This window comes from Miscanthus floridulus, chromosome 16, assembly GCF_019320115.1.
Source record: "Miscanthus floridulus cultivar M001 chromosome 16, ASM1932011v1, whole genome shotgun sequence".
Taxonomy (NCBI): domain Eukaryota; kingdom Viridiplantae; phylum Streptophyta; class Magnoliopsida; order Poales; family Poaceae; genus Miscanthus; species Miscanthus floridulus.
The window spans coordinates 104,878,837-104,906,294 of NC_089595.1; positions in this window are offsets into that span (position 1 = coordinate 104,878,837).

Genomic DNA, 27,458 nt, shown 5'->3' on the forward strand with positions numbered 1-27,458 from the left:
GAGAGGATATTGGTGGTGGGCTTCACCTCTATCCACTTGGTGAACTTGTCCACCGCCATGAGTAGGTGAGTGAAGCTACCCGAGGCCTTTTTGAGGGGTCCAACCATGTTGAGGCCCTAGTCTGCTAATGGCTAGGTGGTGGGTATGGTCTGAAGCTCCTACGCCGATAGGTGAGTTTATCGAGTGTAGAACTGACATCCTTTACACCTACGGACCAGTTCCTCTACATCACATAGCGAAGTGGGCTAGTAAAAACCTTGGTGAAAGGCTTTCCTAACCAGTGACCTTAGGGCCATGTGATGTCCATAGATTCTAACATGGACTTTGAGGAGAAGCTGTTTCCCCTGGTCGTTCAGGATGCACTTCATGAGTACTCCCGACAAACTTTGCTTGTAAAGTTCATTACTAATGGTGATGAATGTCTTGGCACATCAAGCAATTCATCGCACTTTAGTCCTTTCTAGTGGGAGAACCTCCTCGAGGAGGTAGGCGAGCAGTGGTGCTCTCCAGTTGGCCATATTGAGTGCCATCACGGCGATGTCGCCTGATGACATTGCCATGGAGGCGCCAAGGTCAGAGCCATCGAGCGCTCAGTCAGGGTCGGGGCATGTCGAGGGGTCAGAGCCCCTGAGTGCCAGATTGGTGTTGGAGCACGTCTGGTTTGGATCCTCTCGGATGTAGGCAGATGGCTTATGGAGGTCATTTACAAAGACCCTATCGGTGGGCGATTCCCGTCTGGCCACCAATTTTGTGAGAAAGTCGACGACGTCATTGTCCGTTCGAGGGACATGATGTAGTTTGATCCATCAGAACTTGTCCTCAAGCTTGCACACCTTCTGGCAGTATGCCGCCATGAGAGGGCTCTTGTAGGTGGACTCCTTCAGGACTTTGTCGATGACCAACTCTAAGTCACCGCGGACATACAACCATGTGGCGTCAAGCTCGACGGCGATGTGCAGTCCATTGATGAGGGCCTCGTACTTCACAACATTGTTCGAGGTTAAAAAATGGAGACGGATCGCGTAGCGGAGCCTCCTCCCATCCAGGGAGATCAGAACCACTCTGGCCCCCGAGCTGGGCGCTTTGACCGACCCATCAAAGTACATCATCTAGTACTCGTGGGTGACATCTGGGGTCAGGAGCTGGACTTCCGTCCATTCGACGATGAAGTAAATAAGAGCCTGAGACTTAATAGCGATGCAGGACACATACCTAATGTCATGGCCCATGAGCTCGAGAGCCCACTTGGAGGTTTGGCCGATGGCATCGCGGTTACGGACAATGTCCCCGAGTGGGTACAAGGTGATGACCATGACCTCGTGGTCAGTGAAGTAGTGTAGGAGCTTCTAGGTCACCATTAGCATGGCATACAGAAGCTTCTGAACCTGGGGGTAGCGAATTTTGGCATCGATGAGTAACTCACTAATGAAGTACACCAGTCATTGGACCTTTAGGGGGTGTCCTAACTCCTCCCTCTCGATGACAAGGGTGGCGCTCACAACATGGTTGCTTGCCGCAATATAGAGGCGGATGGATTCTCCCTGTTCGGGAGCAATGAGGATTGGGGTCGACGTTAGTGATGCTTTAAGGCTTTCCAAAGCCTGTTGTGCCTCCTTTGTCCAGACAAATGCATCTATCTTATTGAGAAGTTTGTAGAGAGGCATCCCCTGTTTGCCTAGTCAGGAGATGAACTGGCTCAGGGTAGCCAAACAGCCGATGAGCCTCTATACACCCTTGACATTGCGTATAGGGCCCATGTTGGAGATGGTCGTGATTTTTTTGGGGTTGGCTTTGATACCGCGCTCGGACATGATGTATCTAGGTAGCTTCCCCTTTGGAACCTCAAAAACATATTTTTTGGGATTTAATTTGACACTAAACCTTCGGAGGTTCGTGAATGTGACGGCCAAGTTTGCGATCAGGTCGCTAGCCTAAGCTGTTTTCACCACTATGTCATCTATATAGACAACGATTGTTCGTTTTGGCCGCTTGACTTGGTTAGGTTGGTCGGGTGGGTCGATTTGGTGGGTGAAGCATCGTTGCATGCACCATTGATAGGTGGTGCCAGTGTTCTTTAGACCAAAAAGTATGGTTATGTAAGAGTATGAACCATATGTAGTGATGAATAAAGTCTCAACCTGGTCGGACTCTTTCATCGTGATCTGGTAGTAACCTGAGTAGGCATCCAGGAAGGAGAGGATTTTGCACCCTGAGGTGGAGTCGACTATCTTATCTATGCATGGTAAAGGGAAGTGGTCCTTTGAGCATGCCTTGTTTAGGCTAGTATAGTCAACACACATTCTCCATTTTCGATTCTTCTTTTTCACAAGAACAGGATTAGCTAGCCAGTCGGAGTGGTATACCTCTTTGACGAATCTAGCTACTAGAAGTTTAGCGATCTCCTCGCCTATGGCCCTCTGCCTCTTGTCGTCAAAGTGACATAGGCATTGCTTGGCAAGCTTTGAGCCTGGGACAACGTGTAATGCGTGCTCGGCGACCTCCCTCAGTATGCCGGCATATCAGAAGGCTTCCACGTGAAGACATCATGATTTGCACATAGGAAGTTGGTGAGCTCACTTTCCTATTTGGCTGGGAGTTTGGTCTCGATCCGCACCATCTTGGTTGGGTTGCTAGGGTCGATCTCCACCGCCTTGGTTTCCTCGGTTGGATGGAAGGTGCTTGAGGAGGTCTACCATTGTGGTTGGGGACTACTAGAGTCACCGAATTCCTGAGTTCCAGGAGCTCGGTGGAGTTGATGACGGTAGTGGCGAGCTTGTAATGCTTGCGGTCGCATGTGTAGGCTTGTGAGAAGGTGCTACCTATGGTGATGACACTATTGGGCCCTGGCATCTTTTGCTTGAGGTAGGTGTAGTTGGGGATCGCTATGAACTTGGCGTAGCATGGCTGCCCCAAGATGGCATGGTAGGACCCCCAAAAGTCCACTACCTTGAAGGTTAGGACCTCTGAGCAGAAGTTGGCATGGTTGCCAAATGTGACGGGCAGGTTGATCTACCTAAGTGGGTATGCCTACGTCCCTAGGATCATGCCACGGAAGAGAGAGCTCACTGGGTGGAGCTCCGACCGAGGGCTACGCATGGCATCGAGGGTGTCGATGTAGAGAATGTTGAGGCCACTACCTCCGTCCATCAGCACCTTGGTGAGGCACTTCTTATGGATGATGGGGTTGATGATGAGCGGGTAGCGACCAAGTCGAGTGTGGCCGAACCACCCAAAATAACACGCTTTTTGAGGCACTCGTCTTTCACTTGACACTAAGCACCCCAAAAGTTAGCTACATCGAACAGTTCTATCGAGCACACCCCAAGGGAGAACTCAAACAATCCATGTTTTACATCCAAGATCCAATAATGAGAATGAGTTTACAACACTTAGTCCATTTCATACAACAAGAGTTCTCAGAAATACATTATTACAATACCAAGTTCAGAGTGCGGAATTTAAACAGCGGAATTGAAATAAACATCTAACGATAAGATACAAGGATCCGTCTATGCTCACCAGAAGAATCCTCCACACAACAACCATTCATCAAGCTACACCTACAATAGGGGTAAATAAACCCTAAGTACACAATGTACTTGCAAGACTTATCTAACTAGTGGGAATAATTTCCTGACTCCAAAGGATATGATAAGCTTTATGGTTTGCTGGGTTTCCTTTTTGCGAAAAACATTACTACTAGTGAATCCTTATGTATATTTCTTATTAGCAGTCATGATTAGTTCATTATCTAACCATTCTATGTAAGCACATGTTCTACTTTCAAGAAAGAGTTGAGCAATCAGATCCATTTCATTATCTTTCATCTTCCAATTCTTACTATGGTGCTAGATCGTAGATAAGTCGTACCATATCACACGGCAAAACAAGCAAGACCAACCCATCACTCTCCAGTTAAGGGGTCTAGGTCCCTATCCAAACTTAGACTCCAAGCCCCCACTCCTGGACTCAGTGTGGTGCTTAGACCTCCACCATCTTTGCCTCCAATCAGTCAGTCTGGAAAGAGCCAGAACCCATGACAAGAGAGCAACGAGCCTTTCTGCTCCCATAAGCAAGTATGTGCTCAGGATAATAAGTCCATGACCTGACTAGAATCCACAACAACGAACAATCCTTAACTGTCACAGATAGGGAAAACTATAACCAAGCTATGCCCCATTGGTCGTGGGACACAACCTATTACATCCACCAATACCCATACCATATCCCTGCTCGGTCTCCATTTCCTTTCACCATTTTATCATGAGAGTAATAATAATCACCTATTGTGAGTAGCGGCAGGTTACTCACACTACCAATAGCTTAAGCATAGCAGCTACTCAACCTATGCTAGTAGGACTCATAGGTAGGTTTATCTATGTATGTAGTTTCAATATAAATCCGGTAACGTAAATGCACATCACACACATATATATCTAGTGATCATTCATAATAAGGGTTATGCACCGGGACTTGCCTTGGGCAGGCGTGGTGTCAGCTGAATTAGTCAGTGGTTGTGGGACTTCCTCTTGTACGAGGACCTCCTCTCATACTCATCAATCACCTCCTCGTACTCCTCTCCAGCGGGTATGAACTCCTCCAACTCATTCTCTACATGCATGCAATGATGATGCAACACTTAGTATTTTGGCAACAACAACTCTTAAAATAAGAATACACATGCTAAGCTATTAATTTAGCTCTAATGACTAAGATACTAAGCTAATCATTATCTCTACCAAATAGATTCCAAGCTCACCCTACAAGCGCTTAATTTTTATAAACCAATATTAGGCCATTTTTCATTTAGCCTTAATGGGTATTTAGCTACCTTGTTAACTAGTCTATTTTAGGGCTACAAAAATTACAGTAAGCACCTAATAATGCCATGAAGCTACTACAAAAATTTCAGAGTTAAAGCTATCACCAATCTACCACAAAAATTCTTACAATAATTCACTTAATAACATTGAGCACTCTCAAATGATTTAACAGTTCCTGGTATCAACAAGCACATATATGAACAAAGTACACTAAAAGATAGAGCACAATTTTAGGAACCTAACAAAATTTATGTCATAATTTTTGGATAACTACATTATTTTATATTAATTATCAAAGTTTATCTTAGAATTAAAATGAAAAGCTATTTCTATTTTCCACGAAAAAGGTAAACCGATTTTGGCCCAACGTGGACCACACGAGATGCGGCCCGTGGTGGGAATCCCGCGCGCTTGCTGGCATTCTTGCAAAAATGCCCTCGTGTTATCAGACAAGAGCGCGAGCACTACACATACTATTTCTATAGACAATGACTTTGCAATGGAGCCCTTATATTTTTCACCTTCGCATCGAAGAGGTCCCTGAGATGCCCCGTGCTTGCTTGCATGGTGGGCAGTGGCACTAGGTGGTACACTGACCACCTGGGACCCCTATAGACCTAGCTAGGAGATCGACGCTCATGTATGGGCCGACGCACGATGATGGGCAGTAGTTGCACAAACGAGGGTGAAGCAGAGCGGGCTCTCCCCGGTGGCAGCAACCTGCAGCGACGGCAACCATGTTCTAGTGAGCCATAGCATACAATAGATAATAGAGGTGATGGCTAAGCATCAGTGATGCACCACGATCCTACCTATGGCGATGGCCTAGCTGGATACGCCCCGAGTAAGTCTGGCTGCATTCACGCGGCGAGCTCGACGGTGAACCGCAGTGACACGGCCGTGCCAATGGTGTGGAGGTGGCTATTGGGCTATGACTTGGGTATGCACAACAAAGAGGGGTTCTAGGTGAGGCTAGTGGTATGGTCAGTTCAACGTGAGATGGTGAGGTTGGAGCTGGCCATGGCTAGGCTGGCTGGGCCTTTATGGCGCGGCAGCGGGAGCCAAGCTCCAAAAATTGGAGCTCGGCTAAGCCACAGTCAAAGGTGGGGTGGGGGCGGTTGGCAAGAGGACATAAATGGAGAGACACGGGCATGAGGAATTGATGAGAGATGCTCGCTCTCTGACGCACCGTGACCGTGACTCAATGGTGGCGAAAAGCAGAGAGAGAGAGAGAGATGGGGCGTGGCAGGTGGGCTCGGCTCGTCCACGCCTTGGCGGGATGCGGCTGATCGGACCTAAGGCGACATCTGCGCACCCACTACACAACAATGTAGTCAAACCACGTGCGTGTGCGGAGGCAGGTGGGGACGCGACATGCGCGCCCGCAGCGCCATTAAGGTGAGGCGACGATGTAGGGTAGCCGGGATAGCCCATGTGTGTGCTAGGACAAGGCGAGCGATAGTGCAGCACAACATCACAATGGTGTCAGTAGCGGCAACGTGAGGCAGGGCGGTAATGCGGATGCGACGATGAGTTGCTGGCACCGACAGCGGCTCTGTCGCAATGCAAGTGGGGTAGGCGGTAGCAGTAGCGGCTTCACGCGGCGAGGCCAGCGATAGCCGAACCATAGCAAGGCTAGCTGTGTGCGGTAGCGCACACACGAGTGACCAACGCACGACGCCAAGTGCCCAAGCTCAGTGATTGTGGCCACATGGCCAAACAACCCAAAACCGTGTCGTGCACCAATTTTAAAGCACCCATAGAAACTAAATGGTTGCTTCAGGACATAAACCATTTTCACCATGCTTAAGATGGATATGGGACTACCAAATCAAGTTATAACACTACACCACTTCTTAACCCAATCTCTCTAAATAAATTGCTAAACATAGCAATGTCTAGCTATTGACAGACTTGGAAATTTCTAAGTTTTTGAGCTGGATTTGCTTTCCAAGTTCCGTTTCTAGACTATTAGAAATACTAGCTAGTAACATTATTTTTCTATAGCAAGTATTTCATTGTCATCTACAAAGTTTATACTTTAAACTTTATTTAAGTATCATATACATGTTCTATAGCATTTTTTCTTAATAAAATTAGTTTTAAATCCTACATGATATGCATAAACTATTGAATCAACTTTTGTTTCGCATTTTAGTCGATCGTTTCGATTTATAGGAATTGATCTACACACTTTATCACATGCATTAACACATAAACATGATGCTCATGACATGTTTTAGTAGATGATTTACTATGTAACACCGAGGGTGTTACATCGGGTGATGTGGGAAGGATGGTCTCTCTGATTAAAAGTGATCGAGGAGACCTACCAGCTAAGGAAAGAGGGGATGGCTGACTCGGCGATGCATGCCTCTCTATAGCATACCTTATGCTAGCGCTTGGAGTGGATGGCGTCAGATCCCCCAAAGATCATGAGGCAATCCTCGGGGTCGGGGAAGTCATCTTCATCCTTGCTAGTCGCGCCTCATTTCTTGACCTCCTCCTCCTTGCCTTTCACTTCCTTTGGCTTGGTGGCTTGCCGCAGAAAGCGCTTGAGAAGCTCGTAGTCCTTGTAGAGGTGTTTAATAGTATAGGCATGGTTGGTGCTTGGACTCTCCATGAGCTTGTCGAAGTGGTCGGGCTGGCCCTACCGGGGCTGCTTGCCCGCGCGGTTGGTCGCGGTGGCCAAAGCTGGGTTGGGCGGTCAGCATTGATCCTTCTTGTTCTTCTTGCCCTTTTGTGTGGAGGGGCACTCACCTTGGTCCTCACGCTTGGCCTTGCCCCTATCCCAACTACCGCTAAAGACCGTCCTGACTGCCTCCTCACCGGAGGCATGGTTTGTGGCGATGTCGTGTAGGTCGCGAGTAGTACAGGGCTTCACACAGCTGAGCTTGTGGATCAGGGACTTGCAGGTTGTCCCAGAGAGGAATGCGCCGATGACATCCTCATCAATGACATCAGGAAGGGAGTTGTACTACTTTGAGAACCTACGAATGTAATCCCACATGGACTCGTTGGGCTCTTGCTGGCAGCTCTTGAGGTCCGCCCAGTCGCAGATGATGTCAGATGGAAGGAATTTGAGCCATGCTCGAACATGCTCCCCCACGTAGATGGGGAGGCATTGGATGATGTAGTCATCATCCACTCCCCCAGCTCAGTAAGCGAGCTGGAAGTCTTTGAGCCATATATCGGGGTTCGTCTCCCCGGTGTACCTGGCGATGTTGGTGGGCATTTAGAAGAGCTGTAGGAATGGCGCTTTCTGGATGCAGCAACCAAAGGCCCATGGCCCCGAGCCATCTGGGCTAGGGCTCTAGTCGTTTGGTCGGTCGCCATGCCTGGGGTGCGTGTCCTCACACTCCTCGATGGTCAGGCCAGAGCCCGCACCGCCTGCTCTCGCCTCCATTCGATGGACGTCATCATTTTGCTAGGCATAGCGTTGATTGTTGATGACACTACGAGCATCATGATTTGGCCCGAGCCATTCGTGTACAGGTGGTCGGTGTGGAGCGGGCATCGGGTTGGGTTGCGGCATAGCCATGGCCTCCAGCACTATGCCCGGCAACTGCTGTGGTGAGTGGATAGAGTGATTCAACTGGTGTGGCCCTAGTCCTCTAGCTAGGCAAGAGGCCTCGTGCTAGTGTCACGACACAGAGATTTCCGCCAGCTGAAGGGTGGCAGTCTCTACCAGCGCCCGGAGGTTCCGGTGGATCGCCTGCTCCTAGGGGTCGGCAGGCTTAGGGAGCCCACGTAGAAGGATCATCCCCTCCATCTAGGATGTTATGCTGGACTTGATGGGCATGACCCTGAGCATCGTTTGCTGGGTTACGCGCATGTGGCACAGCGTGATCTACCGGGCGCACCGGCATAGGCGGTGGCTGGCTCTGCCGCCTTTGTCGTAACTCCTCATCGTGCTCCTATACACGCGTTAGGGCTATGCACGGGGGTCCAGAGGGGTGTGAGTCTACAGAGACCCCACTACCTCTGGTGGCTGTCCTGGGGCGTCCGCCATAGCGCACTCCCGGGACAGAGGGTGACCAGGTGCCATGACATCACCGATGCTGGAACTATCGCTTTCGACCTTGTCATCGACGAGGTCATGGAAGGAGGTGGGAGCATAGCCTGCCATCTCCATGAACTCAGACGTGAGAGGGGCGGTGTTAGCATCTTTCAGAGCCCCCATGCGGACGCGTCCATGGGGGACACGAAGCTGTAGGGGGACCGGTTGCACGGTGGTCGCGATGGGGACAACAGGGTCCCTCCGGAGAGTTGGTGGAAGGTGTTAAACAGCGAGTAAAGAATAATATGTACATCACTGACCTTAGGGTTTGAGCCTAGCATGGGCTCAAGGTGAAGCACAGGTGTCTCGACGTTGAGGTCATCGAGTTGCCTGGGGCCGATGGAGGGCGCTCCTCCTCTCATGGACGCCTAGATAAGCGCCTCCTCACGGAGGTGGAGTACGACGAGCTGGTCGGCGATGAAGTCTAGACTCCCAAAGAGGAAGGTCTGGAGTGGCACGAAGACAGGAGGAGCCCACATCCCAGCAAGTGGGAGCATGGGAAACTCTAGCGAGCCAAAGCGAATCGTATCGCTCGAGCCCGCCATGCTAAAGATGGTGTAAAGGTAGGCCATTCGATGACCAAAGGCATGAACGCACAATGTCTCTCCCCACGGACGGCGTCAACTATCGGTGCGAAATGTGGCCAACAAGTAAATATTTATAGTTTTATCGTGCGTTGTGATCGGATGTGGTCTAGCACATGATGACACAGGATTTATACTAGTCTAGACAACATGCCCTACATCTAGTTTCAGTCGGTCGGTGACTTTATTCCTGAGACCATGTGCTCGAAGTTTGTTGTGGGGTTACAGACGAGCAAGGAATGAGAAGGGGTTGTTAGAGGACCGGTCAGACTTTGATCCAAGTGGAAGAGAGTGATGTATGCTCGAACGTGCGCTAAGTATTGGAGTGTATACTCTGTGTGTCCGAGCTTATCAGCTGTTGCGAGCGTGTAGACTGTGTAGCTGTCGAGCTCTAGTGCCGTCGAGCTGTTGAGCTATTTTTAGCCGTCCTCCTTTTAGAAGAGAGCACATCCCCTTTTATAGATGAAGGGGGTGGCCTTACAAGTCAAAGATGGAAAGGGAGAGAATGTGTACGTGTGCTACCTAGTCTTGTTTCCCATGCCGTCGGGTATGGCATGCCATCGGGTACGACACACCATCGCCACCTTACTGTTCATAACATGTTGTATCTGACAGGTTGCACAGTGTTCGCGCACCTTACTATTTATGACCTGGCAGGCTGCATAGTGTTCGCTAGGGACGGCAAACGACGACGCCCATAATACTGTTTGTGTTCTGACGTGTCTGGAAGGCTGGATAATGTTCGTCTGACATGACCTGGCGGCACCGTCCTGCAGGTGCATAGGGCATGGCAGGGTACGGTCTTTGATATTGCGGTTGACTTGAGCGCCTTACCTTATCTGCTCCGCCTGCTCCTTGGGCCCACACCGAGCAGGCGTCCTGATCGGTCGTTCCCAGTTGACCCCGACCGTGTCGGTCGGGAAAGAGAGGCGAGCAAAGGTCTAACATATCTCCGGTCGGAGGAACGGGGTCGGAGTCGGACTACGGTGCCTCCTCGGCTAGGCCTTCCGATCGAGGCTCCGACCAGGTCTCCTGGGCGGAGGTGCCGGTCGGGGACTGGATCGTGGTCTTGGCCTGTTATTGTGTATCTAGGCTAGCCTAGACGCGTGTTGTCACTATGCCGCCTGCTAGGCCAAGTATTGCAGGGAAACGAGTCCATTGGGACCTTGAGTTTATAAACCCGACATATAGATATAGATATAGATATAGATATAGATATAGATACACGTTAAGTGAACCTTCGGCTGCATCAGTGCCCACATACTGATGAGCAAGCTTATTTTCCACAGACACAACATGGTATCTATATCTCTTATAACATGCAAGCAATCCATCACTGCAGTCCACGGACACATGCATTTAATTGTCACCATTAGTACGACACACATCCGCTAATATTAGTTTATAGGCCCCGTTCGCTGGTCTGAAACTTGGCTGAAATTGGCTGAAAAACACTGTTCCGGTTGAATTGTTGTGAGAGAAAAACACTGTTCCGGCTGAAAAAAGAAGTCGAACAAACCATTTTTAAGACAAGCGAACGGGGCCATAATAGTTTATTTCTTTATATAAGTAATTTAGTCTAATTTTATACTTATAATAGTTTTTTCCTTTATATAAATAATTTAGTCTAATTTTAGACTAGTTTATACATAATTCTCATACTAACGCGCGGGGTATATTTGATTCCGACGTTAGGCATTTCTAGCCATCAGTCCATTATGTGAGGTCGAACTTACAGCCGTGGGTTACTCAAGTGCTGGTGTGGTGACTCACGATCTCGAGGCAGAGATGAAAATAAACCCAGCAAAAACAAAAGCGGCCCCAAACTGTCACGCCTTTCGAGGCAAATCCACCTAGGGATCGGAGATCATGCGAGGCCGGACCTTATCTGAGGCCTCGTTTGGTTAAAAAAAACTTTTCTTAAAAAGTGCTACAGTAATTATCACATCGAATCTTGCGATATATGCATGGAGTATTAAATATAGACAAAAAAAAACTAATTACACAGTTTGGTTGAAAATCATGAGACGAATATTTTAAACCTAATTAGTTCATAATTGAATACTAATTGCTAAATAAAAACAAAAATACTACAGTAACCAAATTTTCAAATTTTACCCAACTAAACACAGCCTGACGCAAGTCACACAAGCCCACCAGCAGCCCGTCAATATTTTATTACTAGTCTCACTCCGATGGTTCCCACGTGTCTGACGTTGCGTCATCCAACGGCCTGAGAGCGAACAGCGGTGGGTTCGCCCACGTGGTCGTTACGTGGTATCACGAGGCGGGCCCGTGCGTGACCGCGTGAGCATCTTCCGGTGAGGTTGACCCCGGCGCGCTCGACGTGGCACAATCACCGGCGTCTGCTTAATCTCCGATGGACCTCTGACGGTGGTGCTAATAACGTGGGTGAGAACGCCTTTTTAACGCTGTGCTAAGTTACTACTCCATGCTCTATCTATTACACTAAAAAATAACTAACCCTATCGTCTTATCACCCCGCCTGGCGTTAACGCGTAAAAAAGTTTGCACGGAAAAATAACGGAACCTGAACGGAATGCTTGCAGGAAAAAAAAAGGGGGAAAAAGTTCCATGAATAAAAAACGGAACCCGCCCCTGGCGTTAACCCTTAAAATAACGGAACCTGAACGCTTGCTGGAAAAAAAAGGAAAAAGGTTCCACGGAAAAAAAAACCAAACCCAACCCTGCGCTCCGAACACTCCCAGATCTGAACCGGCCATGGACTCCCACCGCCCTATATATGGTAAAAAATATGTTTCTATTATACGGAAAAAAATTCCTAAATAAAAATATATATGGCAAAAAAACCACCGTAAAAAACTCACTGTCCCCGTTTCAAAAAAAATTATACAGCAAAAAAAGGTTTTCAAAAAAATACAAATACGGCAAAAAAAACTTTCTTTCCGAAACAAACTCTTCCACATCGAAAATCATATACAGCAAAAAAAACTTGTTTTCAAAACAACTCTTCCACATCAAAAAATCATGTAAAGGACATAAGCTAATGAAACAGATCAGGCACATATTCAAATAGAAAGTGGAATTCGGCAAGGGCTTTGTTGATGACAAAAAGATCACAAACATATTTATACACGGGAAATCTTTGCTGACACCGACGAAACAAATAACACATATATTCATATACAGACAAATGAGAGGAATAAACTCTCTCGGTGTCGACAGAATATCATCCGTAGTTCTCCGAGTGGCATCCCATAAAGGTAGATTGATCGGCAGAGAGGCGTATAATCAAGAACAAGAAGGCAACAAGAGACACACGAGTTAGACAGGTTCAGGCCGTCAGTATTACGTAATACCCTACTCCTGTGGTCTGTTTGATTGTATTGGCTATCGTATGGTATTGCGTGAGTTTGGAGGGGGTCCCTGCCCGCCTTATATAGTCCGGGGGCAGGGTTACAAGTCAGTTAGATCTGAGAGATAACCGGAAAGTAATAACATATTACAGGAATCATGGGATCATATGTATCCTAACAGATCTCGTAGTATCTTCAGAATATCTTCTCGGTGTCTTGCGGGAGGCGCCAAGCAGAGTCATGCCCCGCAAGGCTTCGTCTTGTGGGCTGGGCCGCCCCTGGGGGCGCAGCCCATGTGGTCTGCCGTGGGTAACCGGGGTCGTACCCCCCACAGCTAGTCCCCTAGCGCCTTGTACCCGTTGTGCAACGCCGTCTTGAGTTTGTCCGAGCAGGTGTGAATAAAGCCAAGCAGTTAAACTCATGGTCCGACCACCGTGATGAGTTGCCGAGCAGTTGTGAGCAGTTGTCGAGCAGCGTGAACAGCCGCCAAGCTTCATGAACGGTTGCCGAGCAGCGTGAACCATCGCTGAGCAGCGTGAGCCATCGCTGAGCAGTGTAACCCAAATACGGCTTGGCATAAGGGTGTAAGGAGCTCAAGTTCAGAATCAAAATGCCCAAAAGAGGGGGGGGGTGAATTGGGCTAATTCTAAAATTCTTTGCAATAATTAAACCCTACACTTAGCCCACTTCACCCCTTGTGCCTAGAATGTGTTTCTAATGTTCTACCGCACAAAAGTTTTGCAACCTAAGTTCTAATCCTACTCTAGCATGGCAATTCTATGAATGTAAAGACAAGAATTAAATTGCTCAAAGTAAATGCTTAAAGTAAAGAGAGAAGAAGAAATGCGGCGATGTTTTGCCAAGGTATCAGAGAGTCGCCACTCCCCACTAGTCCTCGTTGGAGCACCCGCGCAAGGGTGTAGCTCCCCCTTGATTCACGCAAGGATCAAGTGCTCTCTATGGGTTGATTCTTTGACACTTCATCGCGGTGAATCACCCACAACCGCTCACAACTTGAGTTGAGTCATCCACAAGCTCCACTGGATGATCACCAAACTCCCAATCACCTCCAAGCCATCTAGATGATGGCGATTACCAAGAGTAACAAGCAAGAACTCTCACTTGACGACAACAAGCCTAATGAGAAGGGTGGATGCACACTTGCTACTCTCTTTTTACTAATGAGGCCTATCTCTTGGATTCTCAAATCTCAATCACATCACTAAGACCATGCTCTCCTTGGCACTCTCAAGGGTGTTTCTCAGCAGTTGAAATGAGCAAAAGTGATCCCTTGAGTGAATAGAGGAAGTATTTATAACCCCTCATTTAAAATGAACCGTTATGTGCCTCTATGGGGTGATCGGACGCTCCGGTCAATGTGACCGAACGCTCCGGTCAGTTCACCCCACCACCGAGCAGTTAAGTTGTGACCAGACACTGACCAGCATTCGATCACAAAAACTGCTCTCTGGAACCTTACTGATGTTGACCAGACTTTGACACCCAGCGTTCGGTCACTTTGTTGCTCATCGTCTGGTCAATGTGAAGGAAGAACACCCATGTATATCTTGAGTAGTCATCAACAATCACAAGACAATAAAGATTTCCTCCCAAACTCTTGTAAGTTGTTGGTCCAAATAAGTCCATGTTGAAAGCATCTAGGCCCCTAGTTGGGTTTTGGTGATTAAAGACAATACGTGATTACTATGACTAATGTGTGTTTTGCAGAGGCAATTAAGTCAGGTCACGGTAATGGAGATCGATTGGGCTATCATGGTGGTCATGCCCCTACGATGGAAATCGTTTCAGTTTTCAAAGGATGGATGACAAGGTTAAGGATGGACTAGTTCTAAGTGTTGATTGGAGATGAAGAGACACTTAGAGTAGTTTAGGACTTTGTTTTTTCTTTGGCCGTACTATTAAGGGGGGTATAGACGGGTAGCTTAACCTAGATGAGTCTAGTGAGTTAGGTGTAGTGCACACTTGCTAAATCTAGCACTAGGTAGCTCCTAAAAAGCCCTTAGATCTATTGGAGCAAACTTCATTCACGTATGATCGAGAGTTAGAAGTGAATGAAGGGTGAAATGCTGACCGGACGCTGGCGCAGAGTCCGGTCAGTTCATTTGATCAAGGTGATTTTGTCTGGTGCGATCGGACGCTAAGAGGTGAGTGACCGGACGCTGGGTCCCAGTGTCCGGTAGACTCTAGTAAGGTCCAGAGAGGGAAAATCGTGACCGGACGCTATCCAACGTCCAGTCACAACTTAAACACTGGAGTTCGGGGAGAACTGACCGGAGCGTCCGATCACCCCGTAGAGGCACATAACGGTTTGTTTTTCATGCAAGGTTATAAATACTTCCTCCATTCGTATGAGGGGGTACTTTTGCTCATTCCAACAGCTGAGAAACACCTTTGAGAGTGCCAAGAAGAGCAAGGTCCTAGTGAGGTGATTGAGATTTGAGAATCCCAAAGAGAGCCCTCAATAGTGAAAGCAAGAGTAGCAAAGTGTGCATCCACCCTTCTCATTAGACTTGTCGTGGTCAAGTGAGAGTTCATGCTTGTTACTCTTGGTGATCGCCATCACCTAGACGGCTTGGTGGTGATTAGGAGTTTGGTGATCATCTGGCGGAGGTTGTGGATGACCCAACTCAAGTTGTGAGCGGTTGTGGGTGATTCACTGTGATGGAGTGTCGAAGAATAAACCCATAGAGAGCACTTGATCCTTGCACGGATCAAGGGGGAGCCACACCCTTACGTGGGTGCTCCAACAAGGACTAGTGGGGAGTGGTGACTCTCTGATACCTCGGTAAAACATCGCCGCATTCCTCCTTCTCTCTTTACTTTAAGCATCTACTTTGAGCATTTCAATTCTTATCATTTACATTCATAGAATTGCCATGCTAGAGTAGGATTGGAACATAGGCTGCTAAACTTTTGTGTGGTAGATCAATAGAAACACTTTCTAGGCACAAGGGGTTAATTGGGCTAACCATAGGACTTAATTATTGCAAAGAATTTTAAAAGTAGCACAATTCACCCTCCCTCTTGGGCATCTTGATCCTTTCAATTGGTATCGGAGCCTCATGCTCATGTATTTAGGCTTAACCACCTAGAGAAAGATGTCTCACGGGGATGGTCCTCCTCCTATCTTTGAGGGGGATGATTTTCCATATTGGAAAATCCACATGGAGGCATATTTAGAAGCTCTAGATGTTAGAATACTTAGAGCCGCCTCACAAGGCTTCCCAAAACCTTAGGATGCTACACACCTACAAGACGATGAGGTGAATTATGAGAAATAGAATATAAAGGCTCAAAACACCACCTTTAGAGGCCTTTGCAAAGATGTGTTTAACTAGGTGAGGAACCACAAGGACGCCCATGCACTATGGTCGGACGTTTGTGTGCTCTATGAGGGAACAAAGAGTGAGCGTGAGGAACACTATCATCTTGTCATGAAAAAGCTTAACTCTTTTGAGATGCTTCCTAAAGAATATGCTAATGAGATGTACTCATGTTTGAATGTTCTTGTAGGGGAAGTCAATGGGCTTGGACTCACTCAAATGCAACCATCTGATATTGTAAGAAAAATCTTGAGTGTCCTCCCCATTGATAAATATGGGCATATTATGACCGTGCTTCATCAAGGTGATCTTTCCATCGCTACACCAACACAAATCTTGGGAAAGATATTGCTCATGAGATGTACATGCACATCACACCACAAGATGGCTCATCCTCTACTAAGAAGAAAGAAAAAGACTTAGCATTCAAAGCTAGCCAAGAGAAGGGCAAAGTAAGGCTTGAGTTTGAGAGCTCAAGTGATGATGAAATTGATGATGCAAGTCTTGCTCTCATAGTGAGAAGAACCACCAAGATGCTAAAGAAGCTCAACAAGAATGGCATCAAGTTTGATGGCAAGAAGAAGAAGTTCTTCACTAGCTCTAGAAGGAAGCCAATCTCCGAGATGGATTGCTACAATTGTGGAGAACTTGGTCATATAGCACACCAATGCACCAAGCCTAAGAAAGACAAGTTCAAGAACAAGTACAAGGGCAAGAAAGATGACTCAAGCAATGAAGAAGAAGATGAGAAGAAGAAAAACAAGCCATACAATAAGAGAGATGGCAAGAAGAAGGACTTCCACAAGAAGAAGAAAAGTGGAAAGGCATACATTGTCAGTGATTGGCTCATGGATATTGATTCATCTAGTGGCTCATCCGATGATGATAGTGACAATGAGAAGGTGGCTACCATTATTATTGACTCTTCATCATTTTCACCGCCACCACCGCCATCATCCTCTACACACCTATGCCTTATGGCCAAGGGTGATCGCAAGGTATCAAATGATGATAGTAGTGGTGATGAACATGCTATCAATGATGATAGTGATAGTGATGATGATGAATATGAATCACCTTCTTATGATGATCTTGTTAAATTACTAAATCAATATACTAAGATCATTAGAAAGAGTAGAGCTAAGAATGAAAAACTAGAAGCTAAGAATGATTCTCTTTTAGCTAAATGTGATATAGCCGAAAAGACTAGTGTTGAGCTTAGAGGAGCAAATGATGCTATATCATCCAAACTCAAGGAGCTCAAATCTTCTAAGAAAGAGCTTAAAGATAAACATGATAAACTTGAGAGGATACACAATGAGCTCGTCACTAGCCACAACATGCTAAAAGAAGAATATACTACTCTTAAGATTAATTATGATAATCTTGTCATTGCTCAAGAATATTTATCCAATGAGCCACATGATGCTACTAATAATGTTGTTAAGATTGATATAGCTACATCATGTGATGATTTGATCATTGAGAGCATTGAGCACAGTTCTAGTAGCAAGGGCAAGCAAGTGGTTAAGACCGATAGTTATGATAAGTATGTCAAGCTCAAGAATGACAATGAAAAGCTCAAGAAAGATCTTGAAGAGATCAAAAGCCACAACACTATTGTGCTAGAAACTCATGATCATGATGGTGATTTGATTCTTGAAAATGAGAAGCTCAAAGAAGAAAACAAGAAGCTCAAGGAAGAGGAAAACACAATGATGCACTCAAAGAAGAGAACAAGAAGCTCAAGTTGGAGAAAGAGCATCTTAAGATTGGATTGAGCAAGTTCACAAGCGGCAAGCATCTTCAAAGTGAGATACTAATGAACACCATCATGAAGATGGATAGAAGTGGCATTGGATACTTGGCAAACCAAGAGAATAAGGCTCAAGCTCAACAACAACACAAGTCAAAGTCAAAGCCAAAGAGATGTTTTGAGTGTGGATAAGAAGGTCACTTTGCCCATGAGTGCCAAACTCCACCACCACAACCCTTGCCCAAGCATGCTATACATTTTGCTTTCAATGCTCATTACATGTTTAGAAAGGATTCTAGTGGAAAGATGAAAGTCATGTTCTTAGGACCTCTAAACAAGAATATGCCTAAGAAAATTTAGGTAGCAAAGTCACTTGTTGAGAAGATGAAGGGCCCTCAACAAGTTTGGGTTCCTAAAGCTTGATCTCTTGTGTGTAGGTGAACTACAAGACCGGTGGAAGTCATTAGGTTATTGATAGTGGTTGCACACAACATATGACCGGTGATCCTCGTATGTTCACCTCACTAGATGAAGAAGTAGATAGACAAGAAAGAATCACATTTGGAGATAATTCAAAGGGCAAGGTTAAAGGATTGGGCAAAGTGGCAATATCAAATGATCATTCTATCTCAAATGTGCTATATGTTGCTTCATTGAGCTTCAACTTGCTATCCGTTGGAAAATTATGTGATCTTGGCTTCCAATGCTTGTTTACCGAGAAGGAAGTTGTTGTATCTAAGAAGGATGATGATCAAGTGATATTCAAAGGATTTAGATACAACAACCTATATCTAGTGGACTTCACCTCCAAAGATGCTAATTTAAAGACTTGCCTATTCACCAAAACAACTCTTGGGTGGCTATGGCATAGAAGACTTGCTCATGTTGGGATGAGCTCACTCAAGAAGCTATTGAAGAATGATTTGGTGAGAGGGTTGAAGGATGTGAAGTTTGAGAAGGACAAGCTTTGTAGTGCATGTCAAGCCAGCAAGCAAGTTGCAAATACTCATCCAACAAAAGCTTTCATGTCAACCACAAGAGTGCTAGAACTCCTTCACATGGACTTATTTGGACCAACAACATACAAGAGTTTGGGAGGAAATCTATATTGTCTTGTGATTGTTGATGACTATTCAAGATACACATGGGTATTCTTTCTTCATGACAAATCCGAAGTTGCATCATGCTTCAAGAAGTTTGCCAAGAGAGCACAAAATGAATTTAAAGTAAAGCTCAAGAAGATTAGAAGTGACAACGATAAATAATTTGACAACACAAATATAGAAGCCTATTGTGATGAAGTTGGGATCAAGCATGAGGTCTCCACAACATATACTCCTCAATAAAATGGTGTAGTTGAGAGGAAGAACCGGACATTGATCACTTTTGCAAGAACAATGCTTGATGAGTACAACACTCCTGAAGCTCTATGGGCAGAAGCTATCAACACCGCATGCTATGCATCCAACCGCCTATTTCTTCAAAAGTTTCTTGGCAAGACACCTTATGAGTTGCTCAATGGGAAGAAGCCGGATGCCTCCTTCTTTATGTTGTTTGGTTGCAAATGCTACATCTACAAGAAGCGGCAACACCTAGAGAAGTTTCAAAGATGTTGTGATATTGGTTTTCTTGTTGGTTACTCATCAAAGTCCAAAGCATATAGAGTATTTAATCATGCCACTGACTTGGTTGAAGAAACATATGATGTGGAATTTGATGAATCTAACGGCTCTCAAGGAGCATATGAGAATCTTGATGATGTAGGTGATGAACCATTGAGGGAGGCCATGAAGAATATTCCGGTTGGAGACATTAAGCCTAATGATGAAGAAGATGATGTACATGTGATCAATTCACCTTCTTCATCAAGTGTGCCACAAGATGGTGAAAAAGATGAGAGAGTAGAAAATGAAGACACTCATATCTCCCATGAGTAAATGGTGACACAAGCACATGATGTTGATGCTCCACAACCCCCCCTCAAGTGGTTGATAGAAGAAATTAACCTCTACTACAAGCTCATCCACAAGAAGGACAAGCTTTGTAGTGCATGTCAAGCCAGCAAGCAAGTTGCAAATACTCATCCAACAAAAGCTTTCATGTCAACCACAAGAGTGCTAGAACTCCTTCACATGGACTTATTTGGACCAACAACATACAAGAGTTTGGGAGGAAATCTATATTGTCTTGTGATTGTTGATGACTATTCAAGATACACATGGGTATTCTTTCTTCATGACAAATCTGAAGTTGCATCATGCTTCAAGAAGTTTGCCAAGAGAGCACAAAATGAATTTAAAGTAAAGCTCAAGAAGATTAGAAGTGACAACGACAAAGAATTTGACAACACAAATATAGAAGCCTATTGTGATGAAGTTGGGATCAAGCATGAGGTCTCCACAATATATACTCCTCAACAAAATGGTGTAGTTGAGAGGAAGAACCAGACATTGATCACTTTTGCAAGAACAATGCTTGATGAGTACAACACTCCCGAAGCTCTATGGGCAGAAGCTATCAACACCGCATGCTATGCATCCAACCGCCTATTTCTTCAAAAGTTTCTTGGCAAGACATCTTATGAGTTGCTCAATGGGAAGAAGCCGGATGCCTCCTTCTTTATGTTGTTTGGTTGCAAATGCTACATCTACAAGAAGCGGCAACACCTAGAGAAGTTTCAAAGATGTTGTGATATTGGTTTTATTATTGGTTACTCATCAAAGTCCAAAGCATATAGAGTATTTAATCATGCCACTGACTTGGTTGAAGAAACATATGATGTGGAATTTGATGAATCTAATGGCTCCCAAGGAGCATATGAGAATTTTGATGATGTAGGTGATGAACCATTGAGGGAGGCCATGAAGAATATTTCGGTTGGAGACATTAAGCCTAATGATGAAGAAGATGATGTACATGTGATCAATCCACCTTCTTCATTAAGTGTGCCACAAGATGGTGAAAAAGATAAGAGAGTAGAAAATGAAGACACTCATGTCTCCCATGAGTAAATGGTGACACAAGCACATGATGTTGATGCTCCACAACCCCCCCTCAAGTGGTTGATAGAAGAAATTCACCTCTACTACAAGCTCATCCACAAGATCTCATCATAGGGAGTACATCAAAGGGAGTAATGACTCATTCTCAAAAGCTTGCTTCATTCATTGAACATCACTCTTTTGTCTCTTGTTTTGAGCCTACCAAGGTAGAAGAAGCTCTTCAAGATCCAGATTAGATCAATGCCATGCATGAAAAGTTGAACAACTTCACCCGCAATGAAGTTTGGACTCTTGAAAAGCGACCAAAAGGTACAAGAGTCATTGGAACAAAGTGGGTGTTCCGCAACAAGCAAGATGATCAAGACATTGTTGTGAGGAACAAGGCAAGACTAGTTGCAAAGGGGTTCTCTCAAGTTGAAGGTTTAGATTTTGGAGAGACCTTTGCACCGGTTGCATGACTAGAAGCCATCCATATCCTCCTTACATATGCATCACATCATGACATGAAACTATATCAAATGGATGTGAAAAGTACATTTTTAAATGGCTTTATTAATAAACTAGTTTATGTTGATCAACCTCTCGGGTTTGAAGACCCTAGATATCCTAATTATGTTTATAGGTTGTCCAAGGCGTTATATGGGCTTAAGCAAGCCCCAAGAGCTTGGTATGAGCACCTTCGAGACTTCCTCATTGAGAAAGGCTTCACCATTGGGAAGGTCGACACCACACTATTCACCAAGAAGCTTGATAGACATATCTTCATTTGCCAAGTGTATGTTGATGATATTATCTTTGGATCATCAAATGAAGATTCTTGCAAAGAGTTTGGTGAATTGATGTCAAAGGAGTTTGAGATGTCAATGATTGAAGAACTTACATTCTTTCTTGGTTTTCAAGTCAAGCAAATGAGAGAAGGGATTTTCATCTCTCAAGAGAAATATACAAATGATCTTCTCAAGAGATTAAAGATAGATGAATGTAAGCCAATCAAGACACCAATGCTAACTAATGGACATCTCAACCTAGATGAGGGAGGTAACACAGTTGATCAAACTCTCTACTGCTCTATGATTGGTAGCTTGTTATATTTAACCGCATCTAGGCTCGACATCATGTTTAGTGTGTGTATGTGTGCTATATTTCAAGCTAATCCTAAGGAAACTCATTTGATTGCCGTTAAAAGAATCCTTAGGTATCTTAAGCACACACCAAGCATTGGTCTTTAGTATCCCAAAGGAGCTATATTTGAATTAGTTGGCTATTCCGATTCAGATTTTACCGGTTGCAAAGTTGATAGAAAAAACATATCCGGAGGGTGACATTTGCTTGGTAGATCACTTGTGTCTTGGTCCTCCAAGAAACAAAATAGTATGGCTTTGTACACCACCGAAGCGGAATACATTGTCACAGGTGCTTGTTGTGTACAAATTCTTTATATGAAACAAACTTTGCTAGACTATGGTATAGTTCTACAAAAAGTACCTCTTTTGTGCGACAGTAAAAGTGCGGTAAAACTTGCAAATAATCCGGTTCAACACTCTCACACCAAGCACATAGATATCCGTCATCACTTTCTTAGAGATCATGTTGCAAAGAATGATATATCATTAGAAGGTGTAAGGACCGAGGATCAATTGGCGGATATCTTTACTAAACCGCTAGATAAGGCGACTTTTTGTCGATTGCGGAATGAGCTCAATGTGCTTGATTTTAGTAACTTTACTAAAAAATGAGCTTGTGTTGTCCCTTGCATTGCATTGTAATATACAACATGTTTACTTTATGGTAATGCTCTTAGGGCTTGTCTAACATGGTTAAGATAACCGCCGAAAAGCGGGTGAAGAAGCTTAACCTTGGATCAAACTTGACAAGCAACTAGATTTACTTTCAAGTATTGCATTGTATATGCATGAATGTTGCTTTGTCATTTATCTTCAATTGCCCTCTTATTGCCTATTTTCTTAAAAAGAATTATAGCCTAAGGCAAAATATTTTGAAAATTTTAAGGGTTTGAGAGAGGTCACTCACATTAGTCCCAATTGGTGTTTATTTGGATCTCATTGAAGTTGGGACTTGGTTGGGAACAGGCAGCACGAAGAACTTTGAAGATTTGCTGGAAAAAGAGTGACCTGACGCTGCATCGGACTCTGATGTCCAGCGTCCGGTCAGTTCACAGGAGGTGAACTTGCTATGTTGGAGTGACCGGACTCTACTGTTCAGCGTTCGGTCAGATGGTGGTTCAGCGTTCGGTCGATCAAAGACGAAGGAGATAGGTTGCACCGGACTCTAGCTACGTCCGATCAATGGTGATTGGACACGTCCGATCGTGATTCTAGGGGTTTTTGACCTCTCTAGAATCGACCGGACTCTGGGTGGCAGCGTCCGGCCATTGCCACCTGAGCGTCTGGTCAGTTGAAATCATGTGGGTTCAGGACTTCTTCTCTGTTTCCTTTTATGTCTTATGGGGAACCACCATATAACTACCATACTGCGCTGCGTTTTGACCTAATCCTCATCTTAGCCGCGCCAACATTGCTGTCCTGCTCCCGTGCTCGATTCACCACCACGCCATCCTCTCCAGCACTGCCTCCCGCACCGCTGTGCTGCTCCATGCGCACCCACGCCACTGCTTAGCGCCACCCGCAGCACTCCCGCGCCACCGCCTACGCCTCCCCTATCGGACTGTTCCCTGCCGTCGTGCCCTAGCCGTGCTCTGCTTTGGCGCCATCACTGTCGTGCCTTCACCAGAGCTACGCCACAATACCAGTCGCTTGCAGCTCAACAGCGCCACTAGAGCCTTCTCTTGCGCCTACTTTGCCGATCTAGTGCTCACTGCCTTGCCGGAATCCCAACCCTAGCCGATCCGATGGTTCCTTGATTCGTTCCTCTTCTCATCGATTTATCGGTTCGTCAGGTAGCAAGCCCTCGTTTCCAATTTCGTATCTATTGTTTGCTTCTTAGGGTTTCGTATCTCTAGATATGTTGTAATTATTTATAAATCCAATCTATTCTAACGTTTAGCGAGTCGGTGTTTCTGAGGTCTCATGGGCAGTTGTCAGTCAACTCGGGGCCAAGCTCGCGAGTATGGATCGAGGCCAAGCCTCAGAAGCGACAGTTGGCAGTTGATCTTTGTTAGCGATAGTTATTCTTTTTAGATCCATTAGATGGCTCGTATCAAGAATGTCGAAGGAGGTCTCGATGATGAGGATCCAAGGCCCCCGCCTCACCAGCCTATAGATGCAAAAGGTAAGGTGACAAAGAAGCAAGCGACAAAGAAGCACAAATACCCCGATGTAGATACAGCGAGAGCAGCTATAGTTGTAGAGGCCACAGAGCGCGCAGAGAGAGGAGGTGCTCGAAGTGGTGTTGTTATTACGGATCAGCTTTCTCCATCTACAAGGGCTACACTTGAGCAGGTTGAGCGCCGTCATGGTGGTCCAGCTAGGACTATCATGGTTGGAGGATGACATGTGGCTATTGATGAGAGTCAGTGTCAGGGGGAGTCATAGCAGCAGCCATAGTCAGTAGAGCAGACTCAGGAGGGAGAGTAGGCTGAGCAGACAAAGTAGGCACCTTAGCCACAACTTCACCACTCTGGTCATACCCATGCTCCTGTCACACCAAGGTCAGAGACACAGTGGAGGGGTTCACATCCACTTCCTAGACCACAGGGTCCGCCTCCAGTGACTCACTTGGATTTGAGAGCCGCCACGGCCAAGCAGGTGCAGCAGCTCAGATTTGTGGACTTTGAGCAGTGGTTCCTACTGAGGAGGGATGACCAAGCTTTAGAGGGCTTCTACACACCACTGCAGGAAGATTTTTATAATGCATATCTTAACAGTTGGGCAGTGTTCAGATCTCAGAGGGTGTGCAACATTGAGTCCATTGTAGCAGCAGCTGGAGAGCATATTTGTCCTTACCTAGCTTACCTTCCAAGGTTGACAGATTTACTTGGACGGATAGGCTTATATGTTCCATCTTGGGTCTGTCAGTTCTATGCTACACTCTAGATTGACCCGCAGCATAGATTCATTCACTTTGCTTTTAGAGGCAGAGATTATAGGCTGATGAACTATAGGGTTAGAGAGATACTCAGACTTTAGGAGCAGCTCATCTGGCTACATGAGGTTTGCTATGGACAGACAACGCCTCCCAGATGCCCTCACGGTGGTCTTGTGCCCCCTACAGATCTAGTCCACCATTGCTTCACAGTGCCCTTCGGGGAGGGGTCGAGCAGGACACCCAGTGATCTCACTCCTACTGCTAGAGTGCTTGATGCTATTATGAGGAGGACACTACTTCTGAGGATGGAATATCACGAGGGCTTGACTCGCATATAGCTATGGCTACTTAACTCTTTGATGCAGTAGACTGTGTTTGACATTTGGGATCTTCTTCTATCAGAGATGAAGGATACTATTGCAGAGGGGTTCAGGGGTCACAGGCAACTGCCATATGCTCACTGGATTACATTCTTGATCCATAGGGCAGTTACTGTGAGGCCACCTAAGATGCTAGCAGAGTATAGTGGTGCTACTATAGAGTTCCCTGCATACAACATGATTCAGATGATCCGCCATAGTGCAGTAAGGACTCCTAGCCAATCGCACCGTCATCTAGAGGTGCTATAGATAGCAACCCAGCAGGTTGAGACCATTAGGGGTATAGCAGCTATAGAGGAGGAACAACTTGATGCTCAACAGGAGAGGATGGTCAAGAGCGACCCCAGTGATAGCTTAGATGATGACTACCGCAATATCCCTTAGATGCCTCCACAATGACATGACCATGAGGCTGGTAGCTCTAGTTCAGCTCCACCTACACCATAGATAGACCCCGCTCTACTTGCCATACTTGAGCGAATGAGGCAGGATTAGGCTCGCCATGCTCAGGAGATCGCTGCTACATTTGCATAGTTTTAGACTTGGTAGGATGAGTTTCAGCGACAGCAGCAGGCGATCCAACAGCAGCAGCAGGCCATGCATAAGCAGTAGCTTCTCATGTAGTAGTAGCTACTTAGGTTTATGCACCATGTTGTGACAGCTATTGGGGCTCCACCGCCATAGCCTTCACCCTAGCTTGGTTAGTCTACCACCACTTCTATGACTCTAGCTTTATAGCCTAGTGGGCTTTAGAGTTAGGGAACGTCAGCACCATAGTTTCCTTCACCTACAGAGCAGGTGTCCCAATGGTTTGCTTCGCCAGTGCCAGCCTCACAGTTCACTCCTCTTCATATGGGCTTTACTCCGCCTTAGAGTTTGTCAATGCTCACCCTAGTTTCTAGGAGCCTTGGTGCTTCATTCAATTAGTTGACAAGGCAGCCTACTCCGCTAGAGCTACATGTCCTAGGTCCTTCCATAGTTGCACCTATTACTAGGACTATAGACATGCTCCCTTCACCAGTTGCATCATCAGAGTAGGCAGCGCCAGCTATAGATCCGACCTAGACCGCTTCAGCATCGCTTCTAGCTACAGAGGGTTAGACTGCTCAGAGCTCAGGATAAGATGATGATGGCACACAGTTCCAGCTCGCTCCTCATACCTCAGCGCCTGACTCGTCCGCTGTAGCCCCACCTACCGACCCTTAGGTTTTGGTGTTTGATGCCAAAGGGGGAGAGGGATCAAGTATGTTAGTCTTAGGGGAAGCGATACATTTAGGGGGAGTCTATCTATTAGCTTATAGCTTATCTATTATATTTGGAGTTTTATGTGTGATACATCATGCATTCATGTTTACTATTATGCATTGAACTACTTAAGTGTGATCGTAATCGTGATATTAATGTGATCGTGATATTTATGTGATATGTGACATGTGTGCTCTCTACTTTGAATTATTTATATGTCATATCACTTGTGTTATGCTCATTTGTTTTGCTTCCATGTTTTAACTCCGATGCATATGAGCTTTATTACTTGTACTCTTACTTATTTCATATCTTTTGAGTACATTATGTTGGCTTGGGTCATATAAGCTTGCCTAACTCTTTTGTTCTTATTGTCAAAAGTTTATATGAACCAAGCATGTTAAAAACCTCATCTCTTTCACATACTCGAGGTGGTATTGTCATCAATCACCAAAAAGGGGGAGATTGAAAGCATCTAGGCCCCTAGTTGAGTTTTGGTGATTAATGACAATACGTGATTACTGTGACTAACATGTATTTTGTAGAGGCAATTAAGTTAGGTCACGGTAATAGAGATTGATTGGGCTATCATGGTGGTCATGCCCCTACGATGGAAAGTGTTTTGGTTTTCAAAGGATGGACGACAAGGTTAAGGATGGACTAGTTCTAAGTGTCGATTGGAGTTGAAGAGACACTTAGAGTAGTTTAGGACTTTTTCCTTTGGCCATACTATTAAGGGGGTATGGACGGGTAGCTTGACCTAGGTGAGTCTAGTGAGTTAGGTGTGGTGCACACTTGCTAAATCTAACACTAGGTAGCTCCTAAAAAGCCCTTAGATCCATTGGAGCAAACTTTATTCACGTATGATCGAGAGTTGGAAGTGAATGGAGGGTCAAATGCTGACCGGACGCTAGTTCTGGT